Source organism: Nelumbo nucifera, chromosome 4 (genome assembly GCF_055504915.1).
Source record: "Nelumbo nucifera cultivar China Antique chromosome 4, China Antique-T2T, whole genome shotgun sequence".
In the NCBI taxonomy this organism is placed as follows: domain Eukaryota; kingdom Viridiplantae; phylum Streptophyta; class Magnoliopsida; order Proteales; family Nelumbonaceae; genus Nelumbo; species Nelumbo nucifera.
In genome coordinates this window covers 60,487,015-60,496,224 of record NC_142652.1, presented here as the reverse complement: position 1 = coordinate 60,496,224, position 9,210 = coordinate 60,487,015, and the positions used below count along the sequence as shown (strand labels likewise).

Sequence of the window (9,210 nt, the reverse complement as noted above, 5' to 3'; positions counted from 1 at the left end):
GGTGAAAAAACAAGGCTAATCGGGTAATTTTGCACAGTTTCAGCGTCGTGTGGTAATTTGGGCATAACTCTCCCATCCGGACTCTGATTGAGATGATTCAAGATGCTTTGGAAAGATAAGGAAAATATCTACAACTTCATGTTTTTATTTTTGATAAATACGGATTGCATCAAGGTCAAAATTGGGCCCGAAGTTTCTACAACTGCATTGAAATCATGATTTGGGCCGAAAGAAGCCTGTAGCAAAGCCCAGTTCGCTGAAGAAGCCCATCATGAGTTCAGCATGCAAGAGAGTGTAGGATTCGGCTGAGATAGAGGCTGAATCATCAAAGAGTCTTATTAGATTCAAATTCTTGTTGTATTTCTAAAAAGAAAAAAAAGAAAGAAAGAGTTAGAATCCATCTTAGTTAAGGATTTCTGTTTAGAGATAAGGATAAGATTAGATCTGAATTAATCATTATCCCATTAGGAAATGATGGTGGATGTTATCCTAGACCAAGATTCGTTCTTTTGATTAGTCTCAGCACTTTGAATCGCCTTGTTTCCCATTTAAATTGCATTCTTTTTAATTCTGATTTTCTTTCGTTTAGTTCTAGTTTTAGTTACATTCAACCCCCCCCCCTCCATCTTTGTTCATGCAGCACATAAATTAGGTTAGATACTCTCTGTGGGAATGATCCTTATTCGCACTACTGCATTTAATTTTTACGAGTATAGGTTTTATTTTTGGGTGCCTAAGACAACCCACCAAATTTTGGCGCCGTTGCCGGGGGGAGTTTTTCTAATCGGTTTTTTGTGCTTCTTGTGATCATTATTTTATTTCTGAATTTTTGAATAAAAAATTAGAGATCACTTTGATTGTTTATGTTTTAGCATAGAGTATTTTCTGTTTTATTCATTTATTTATTTATTTAATCATTCTAGATTTTTTTTTATTTGTGTTATGGTTAGTCGTTCATGGTTTATTAGGGTTCCCTTGATTTATGCCTGTAACTCGATTCTCTAAGCAAGGTGAATTGCAGTACGATCTAGAAATAGAGGGGACTTTGTGCAGGTTAAGGAAGGAAGCTCGGAGTCATTCTGAAGAGAACGATCCAGATCTTGAGTCCCAGTCTGTTAACGGTTCTGATTTAAGAGAGGAGGACATCATGGTTGGAAACCGAACCTTGAAAGAGCATGCCGCACCTGATTTTAATTAGCAACCCTTATGCATAACTTTTCCTGCTTTAGATATTGATGCTAATTTTGAATTGAAATCTAAACTGATACATCTCTTGCCCACTTTTCATGGTCTTGTAGGTGAGGATCCTCACAAGCATTTGAAGGAGCTGCATGTGGTATGCACGAGTATGAAACCCACGGGGGTGACTGAAGAACAAATCAAATTGAAAGCCTTTCTGTTTTCTCTGAAAGATTCGGCTAAGGATTGGCTCTATTATCTACCCTCCGGGAGTGTTACCAGATGGAACAAGATGAAGAGGTTATTCTTAGAGAAGTACTTCCCAGCTTCAAGGGCGGCCAACATCAGAAAAGAAATTTGCGGTATAAGGCAATACAACGGGGAATCCCTACATGGATACTGGGAACGTTTTAAGAAATTATGTGCAAGCTGCCCCCATCATCAAATCAGCGAGCAGCTACTTATCCAGTATTTCTATGAGGGTCTTCAATCCACTGATAGAAGCGTGATTGATGCTGCTAGTGGAGGAGCTTTAGTAGATAAAACTCCCGAGACCGTGAGAAATTTGATTGCAAATATGGTGGCCAATTCTCATCTACTATGCTTCGAGAACACTGAATGTTGCACAATGCAACTACACGACCACCGAAAAGGAGCTATTAGCAATTGTTTTTGCTTTAGATAAATTTCAATCATATTTTCTTGGCTCTAAAGTGATTGTATTTTCTGATCATGCAGCTTTGAAATACTTGCTAGTGAAAAAGGAATCAAAACCGAGGCTGATAAGGTGGATACTTTTTCTCCAAGAGTTCGATTTGGAAATCAAGGATCGAAGGGGAGCTGAAAACTCAGTGGCAGACCATCTAAGCAGGTTGGTAAAAGATGAAGACTCCCCACCCATCTTTGAGTTTTTTTCCGGATGAGCTACTGTTCCACATAAAAGGTATGGTCCCTTGGTATGCTGATATCATGAATTACTTGATCACCGGAATTTTGCCTAATTATCTCAGCAAGTCAATGAAGAATAAAATCAGATATGAGGAAAAATATTATGTTTGGGATGAACCCTATCTGTGGAAATTCTGCTCCGATCAAGTGATTAAGAGATGTGTCCCTGAAAATGAGCATATATCGATTTTAAATTTTTGTCATAATTATGCTTGTGGTGGTCATTTTGGGCCAAAAAGAATTACTCGAAAGGTCTTAGATAGTGGGTTGTATTGGGCAACCTTATTTAGAGATGCATACTTGTTTTGTAAAAATTGTGAAAGATGCCAACAAACAGGTGCATTATCTCGCAGAAACGAGATGCCCCAAACCCCCATTCTTATTTGCGAAATCTTTGATGTTTGGGGTATTGATTTTATGGGACCCTTTCCTCCCTCTTGTGGTTTTGTTTACATACTTTTGGCAGTTGATTATGTCTCAAAATGGGTGGAAGCAAAAGCCACTAGAACTGATGATTCTAAGTGTGTTGTAGGTTTTATCAAATCTAACATTTTCAGTAGGTTTGGTATTCCTCGAGCCATCATAAGTGATCAAGGAGCCTACTTCTGCAATAGAGTTGTTGAAGTCTTGCTGAAAAAGTATGGGGTGCATCACCGAATCGCCATTGCCTATCACCCCCAGACAAATGGACAAACTGAGGTTTCCAATCGAGAGGTCAAGTCCATTTTAGAGAAGACGGTGAACCCAGGTAGAAAGGATTGGAGCCTATGTCTAGATGATGCACTTTGGGTATACCGAACCGCATACAAAACACCAATAGGGATGTCTCCTTATAGGTTAATTTTTGGCAAATCTTGTCACTTACCAATCGAAATCAAGCATAAGGCCTATTGGGCAATCAAACACTACAATATGGACATGGAAGAAACTGACAAGGCAAGAAAGCTCCAATTGCAAGAATTGGAGGAGTTGCGGTTAGAAGCATATAAGAATTCGAGAATCTACAAAGAGAAGACCAAATTGTTCGATGATAATTTGCTTTTAAGAAAACAGTTTATAATTGGACAAAAGGTTTTATTATACAATTCTCGACTCCAACTCATGCTAGTAAGTTGCGTTCCAGGTGGATGGGCTCATTTGTTGTTACTAATGTATTTCCTTATGGTGCAGTAGAGATCAAAAGTCTTGAGACAGGCAAGGTTTTCAAGGTGAATGGGCATCGATTGAAGGAAGCAAAGGAGGTCGTCGAGCATAACGACGTTAATCAATTGCGCTTGTGGGAGGCAACCCATTGTGTGTGGTTATTTTTTGTTCAGTTATTGTTTTCAATTTTAGGAACATGGTCGTGTTTAGCAGCTGATTTCACATTCGAAGAATCTCAACAAGGCGTTTAGGGAAGTTCCCTTAAATCCTTCTATCGTATGCATAATCATATACATTGGGGACAATGTATACCTTAAGTGTGGGGGATTAGGGGAAACTCATAACTCCTGGGGTAACTCTAGCATGCTTCGTTCATCACTTCTTAACCTTGCCTTTTAAAGTTTCTGCTCCCTAGAAACTTATCCTTGAATTATTTCAAACTATCAGGAATTATGTGCTTAGGTTGTATAGACAGGATAGGATGCAAGCATGACTAATTGGAATTTTTGCTGCATAAGGTACCTCATTATTTTAAATGATCAATAGGCAAGATGCATACAAATTTAACCCGCACGAGTGTGTTTTTAATTTTCACCTAAATGTCTGTCAAACACGGTCTGATTATTCTAGAACTTGCTATGTTAGACATGTTGAGGCCACATTAATGAGTTCATGGATCAGAATGGTGATGCCCTTGTGATTCTTGTGTAAAAAAATATATATATATATATATATATATATAAATATAAAAAAAAAAAAATCGTGACTAATGTGAGATGGAGCATAAAATGCACTCACCCTAGAACCCCAACCCCATTCTCACCTTCAGATCCTTGGATTTCATGCTAAGTGGTGGAGATGTGATACATAAGCAAGCTTATGGCAATAACATACCTTGTTTTGACCTAAGAAACAAAGGAAGGTATTTGAATCAGGCTGCATTGGTTTGTTAAAACAATGAGTGCTTGTTTAGTCCAAGAATGTTCAGTCATTGAAAGGCTTGTTTTCTTTACTGTTGATTTAACCTGGGATCATGAGGAATGGTGATTTGGGATCACTCTTTGACAAGATAAAAGGGAGAAAGAAATGAAAATGGGAAGATTACCAAGTCTGGACTGAAGCATGCAATGGATCAGGCCTTATGTTGAGAAAAAGAGAGATTAAAAATCAGTAGGTAGTTTCTTTTGTTTTGCTTGAGTTTTGCCTTGCCCGAGGACGGGCAAAGTTTAAGTGTGGGGGGATTTGATGAGACTAAAAAGTACCCTATTTTTATCCCCAAATATTCACTCTTTTTCATTATTTTAGCACTTAATTGGACTCATTACTCTTGTATTTCGATTCAGGGCAAACAAGAAGGCGATTGCAAAAAACCAAGGCTAATCGGATGATTTTGCACAGTTTCGGCACCATTCAGTAATCAGGGCAAAACTTTCTATTCCGGACTCCGATTTGGATAATTCAAGATGCACTAGAAATATGAGGGATAGGCCCACAACGTTTATGTTTTGGGTTTTGACAGATTCGGTCCGCATCAAAGACGAAATCGGGCCCAAAGTCAGAGCAAGTTCGCAACAAAGCCCATTTCGCAGCTGAAGCCCAATTCGCAGAAGAGCCTTGTATCAGCCCAAGTTATTAAAGCAGCCCAACTCGAATTCAAGAGCCAAGAGTCCCAATTTCGAATGTAATCTCTAGAAAGAGAGTCTTATCAGATTTATGTTTTGAATGTAATCCTAGAAAGATAAGATGATTGAGATTAGATCACTAGATAAGAAATATGATAGGATTAGTTCAAAACAGATCAGGACTTTCTTAATTGAGGTTAATCTCCTAAAAGGAGTTGGAAAACAGCTCTCTCCCTCTGCTATATAAAGGGGGGGCGGACTTGCCTCACCAACACTCAATCAATCAAAAAAATCCATCAATCAAGCATCAAGCAACTCGATCAATCAAGAAAGATCAGTTCGGCCTTCTGAGAAACAGAGCATGGAGGATTCGAAAATCATGAGCAGTTCAGCTTTTCTTTTCTGGTTCAAGGGGGGATGTTCGATTGTGTTATCGTGAGGTTCAGTATTTAATTCAAGTTCTTGCTTTTTAATTCAAGTATTCGTTGATTCTTTTGCTTATTCTCTATGGATGTTAATGTTAATTAGTCTGACAAATTAATTAATATTGATTTTCCTACTGCTATCCATGGTTCGGTGATCCGTAATTGTCATGAATAGTGGTACAAGTAGCAATTAGGTTAATATCTTTCTGGGTCAATTGTTCGTGATAGCCTTTGATCAATGTATTGACATGTTTTAACCTAAAGGGAATTAATGGAACAAAATTCGATAATTGCAGCTATCTCAATTATTGTTATTTTGGTTTAACTGTTTTCACAAAGTTTAATGCTATCACTAGTTAATATGGAGCGCTATCGTACTCAGTCGATTAGTGACAAGTGTTGATCGAATGCTGGGTTTGGTCAGCTGATTTAGAAAAACACAAGGTTTATTATGGCTATCCTAATAAATCTAAGGTTAAATGCTTGAATTGCAAGACTGCCAAAGTCTACCTAGGATTGATACCAATTGATTAAATCCGAACTCTTGAATTAGAATTCGGTAAGACTGATTTCTCTTAAGTTGATATTGCTCTCTTGATTCTTTTTGAATTTTAATTATTTAATTTTCTCACTCTTTATATTGCACACTCGACTGAGAAGTTATTTCCCTAGCTCCCTGTGGGATTCGACCTAGTACCACCACTACTACAAATTTATTGTGGGACTAGCATTAATTTTGAGGGCTTCGACAACCCGTCATTATGTTTTTCTGCATTTGTTCTTCTAAAAATGCAGATGAGAGGGGGCGAACTCGTAGCTTCCAGATACTTCATGATGAAATCGTAGCTTCCAGATGAGAGGGGGCGAACTCTGCTTCTTCCTCCTTGGTTGCTGATTGCTCTCCTTGAAGGTTGAAGCTCTCTTGGAGGATTTGATGGTGCCCTTGGGTCCTAGTCCACCCCCTCTCTATAGACTTAAGAGGGAGCTATCTCCTGCTCCTCTTAGGAGTTCTTTCTCCATTGGGAGTTCAGTTCTCTAATAGATAATGCCTAGATTAGATCTAATCTACTCCTATCTCTTAACTGGTAATCTTAATATCTCATATCTTTCTAGAAATACAGTAGAAAATTGAATCAGATAGAACTCTTTGATGATTCTTATTCTTGCATGCTAAGTTCGTATTGGACTTTCTCAACGATTTGGGCCGCTGCAAGGCTTCTCTGTGAACTGGGCTTCTGTTGCGAACAGGGCTTCTCTACGAGTTTTCTTATACTTCGGGCCCGATTTTGACTTCGATTTAGTCCAAATATATCAAAACTCAAAACATGAAAGGTGTAGAGTTTTTCCTTATCTTTCCAATGCATCTTGACTCATCTCAACCAGAGTCCGTATGGGAGAGTTATGCCCATATTATCATGCGGCACCGAAACTATGCAAAATTACCCAATTAGCCTTGTTTTTCACCCAACGCCTTCTTTCGTGCCCTAAATCAAAATACAAGAATAGTGAGTCCAATTAGGCACTAAATAAGTATAAAAGACTGAATGTTAAGAGATAAAAATATGATAATTTTCATTCTCATCAAATCCCCCCACACTTAGACCTTGCCCGTCCTCAGCCAAGACAAGTAAAAACTAAACAAACAACTATCCTACTAGACTTTAAACTCAATCTTCCTTCATCTTTTTCCACAAATGTCCTAGGTCAGTTATTGCGAACTGTTAAGTCACCACGACCAAGTTATACTCAACTCATCTATTAGTCAATCCCTTCTTTACTTTTACAAACCAGGTAGTAAACTAGGGAAAACATTTTTACTTCCTCCTCTCTCTCTTTTTTATTTTTCTCTTCTTGGTTGAAGTGAGTGCATTTTATGCTCCATCTCACTTTTAGGATTACTCGGCCAGTAGGTGCATTTTATGCTCCGTCCTACTGTTTGAATTCACTGGCTAGTAGGTGCATTTTATGCTCCATTCTACTATTGATTTTCTTGGCTGGTAGGTGCACTTTATGCTCCGTCCTACCAATTGTAGTAATGGTAAAATATTTACCCCATTTACTTAAACCTGAATTTAGGATTAGCTTAAAAGGGGTGGCTTCAGATGAATGGTGTACTCCCTGATCATATTGCTTTACTCAGTTCACAAGAATCTTCCCAGAACACTGTTTCAATTGATTCCAAAAGAGTTGAGTTTTTTTTTTTAGTAAAATAAAATATTACTTATCCTAAATCCTATACTCCCCCACACTTAAAACTTACATTGTCCCCAATGTAATGTCAAACACAAAGAAAAGGTGGAAATAACTAAACTATAAATACAAAAATAAGAAAAAAGGAAAAACAAACTTCCCTGTTTTTAATCATCATAAACCGGATCCTCTAACTTTTGTAGTTGCAACTTCCGGTGTTTTCCCCTTTCATCCATCATGGGTGGGTTCAAATCTGGAATAGGGGCCTGCAAAACAAAGGGTAAAGGTTTCTCATTAGAAATTTTTAATGTAATATAAGGAACGTTACTTGACTGTTGTAACTCTGGAAAATCATTCAATGCTGCAACTGTTTCCTGCAATTTAGAACTCAAGGTTGACACCTCTTTCTCAGGATGCTTAGTAATGGAAATTCCATGTCCCTCCTTCCCTCCAAGTTCAAAAACTTCCTCCTTCTCTTGCTCCTCCTTCTTGGATTTTGCAAAGCGGTTAGGAAAGGGTGGAGTTGTCACTATGGCTTGGGGTTGTTCACTGCTTGGATCTTGAGTTTGAGGTGGAGGTGCTTCCTTTCCTATTTCTTCTTCAATTGTATTCTTAGGCACTTCCTTGCTAGGCCTATTCAGCTCCCTTCCACTTCTTAAAGTGATTGTACTAGCATTCTGCTTAGGGTTGACAATGGTTTGTGAGGGTAGTTCTCCTAATCTTTGAGATTCTAATCGACTCACAACAGTTGCCAATTGGCTCACTTGATTCTCCTGGTTTTGGATGTTGGTCCTCATCTCCTGTTGAAATTGTTGGGTGTTAATTGCAAGTGCTTTAACAATTTCATCTAAAGACATACCTAGTTTGGAAGATGAATATTGTGGACCCGGTTGTCTAGCTTGATATTGTTGGAAACTGAAGGGCTTGGCTCCATAGCTGAGATTAGGATGATCCCTCCATCCTGCATTATAATTATTTGAATAGGGATCATACCTCTTTTGTGGGAATCCTCCAATAGCATGGGCTTGTTCATAGGGTTCATCTTGAAGTGTAGGACACATGACTGTTGGATGACATAGTGGAACAAATGCCACAAGAGAGGTAAGAGTATCTAATCGTTGATCAATGGAGAAAGTACTTACCTCATTGACTCTCCTTGGTATGGATTCATGTTTATTGCCGAACTGTTGTGAAGGGATGAGAGATCCATCATATGAATGGCCGAACCCTGCAGGTCAGTTGGGCAAATTTTCAAAAATTTCCTCTCCCCATCCGAGAATGGAATTCCCTGTTTTAAAAAATCTACATTTTCAAGGATCAATCTTGAACCCTAAACCAAACCAGATCTGAAACCAAAGGTAGGAGAGGGATATACCTGATACAAAAAATATTATCTACCAATGAAGGTGTTCACGCACAAAGAAAACCTCCAAAGACAGCTCCCATTGAAGATGACATAGTGTAGGGTGGAGCAAAATCAGCAGTGTTCTTCCCAAGAACCGAACCCATTTGCAAGAATTCGATGGAGGTAGTGAGCACGACTTCAGATCAGCCTTTCTCCAAAGACTGATATCAAGAACTGTTCTTGATCACTCCTACAAGAATGGAGATCGAGTTAACAGTTGGCGGCAATAGGAGAAGAATGCAAGAGTAGAAGATGGTGCAACTGTCTTCTCTCTTGGTGATCTAAGACTGATTTCTGA

At 38.6% G+C, this 9,210-nt stretch overlaps 1 non-coding gene across 1 annotated transcript; it reads right to left on the bottom strand.

The window, feature by feature from the left end:
* Window positions 1–1,519: 1,519 nt before the first annotated feature.
* Window positions 1,520–1,626, bottom strand: LOC148800582 (small nucleolar RNA R71). Its single transcript, XR_016071095.1, has one exon. It is a non-coding gene; the product is annotated as a small nucleolar RNA R71 (small nucleolar RNA).
* Between the last annotated feature and the right edge of the window lie 7,584 nt (window positions 1,627–9,210).